Source organism: Etheostoma spectabile, chromosome 17, assembly GCF_008692095.1.
Source record: "Etheostoma spectabile isolate EspeVRDwgs_2016 chromosome 17, UIUC_Espe_1.0, whole genome shotgun sequence".
NCBI classification, from domain to species: domain Eukaryota; kingdom Metazoa; phylum Chordata; class Actinopteri; order Perciformes; family Percidae; genus Etheostoma; species Etheostoma spectabile.
Window position 1 is genome coordinate 22,675,430 of NC_045749.1, and position 1,195 is coordinate 22,676,624.

Genomic DNA, 1,195 nt, shown 5'->3' on the forward strand with positions numbered 1-1,195 from the left:
ACACACACACACACACACACACACACACACATGGTTTTCTGGGCAAAGACCCCAGAAGCTAAAGTAGGAATTGGAGTCAGATTTGTTTATGATTACTCCACAAACTGTCAACCCATGCAGGATTACAGGTCCATACTCTGCTTCTCTTGTGATGTGGCAGTAATCTACACAAACCAAATTCAACAATATTATAAAAGTAAACTTTTCTCCTGTGGTTAAAGACAAAACCTTCAAATACTTCATGCTGCTGCTAGCAATTTCTGTCTATTAGGAGCCAAGTTTGTACGTGTCCCTCTTCACAAGACACCATTAGACATTTTCTAAGAGCAAAAGTATATTTCTTGGAGACCAATACTTTAACTGAGGCACTTATCTGTAAGCTTTGTTCCAGGTTGGAATGACTCAGAAACAACCACAAAGGCCCTGGAGACACACTACAAACTCGGACCAACAAAGGAAGGCTCTTTAAAGTGGCTCTGCTGCACTCCCCCCCTGCTCTAAGCTGTTAGAGGCTTCCCTATGAGTCACCTGAACACTTCTATTTATCACTGTCTCGCTGCTGCAGCAAAGCCATTCGTCAGCTGGGACAGGAGGATATGTGCAAAATGTTTTTGAGGCTTGTGAAAGCAGCGTGCTGCTGTCTAACCTCAGCGTGTCCATGTGATGTCTGGGAGTGGGCCCTCTTGTCCCTCACCATGTCAACATGCCACTCATCCTCACATGATGGAAACTGGAAGAAACAATTTCTCAACCCTTTGGTGTGACTAGAGATGGCAATGGGCTGTGTAGGTCTGACATTTTGTTGAAAGTTTGTTTTTCCATCATCATTCTGCACAGACATTCTATGAAAAGTGACTAAATTCTGTGAATGAATATATGGGTAAACAATACATGATGAGCTGCTATATGAAATTAATGAATATCAAATGAGAAAAATATAGATGTAGCATCTTGCTAATGGCCCCTATAGAATACATCTAATCTTTGTACAGGAAGGTTAAAATGTTAAAAATTGGTTTAACATTTTCTATTCCTCTTTTTAGTATTATATTTACAGTTTTTTCATAAGATAATAATAAGGTAATGTAATAATGTTACATACCCCAGATTGTTAACAGAAATGCTGTATTTTTAATAGATTTTATTTTGTATAACTTTATTTAACATGACAGTAGACGGTGTAATCTGTAGATGC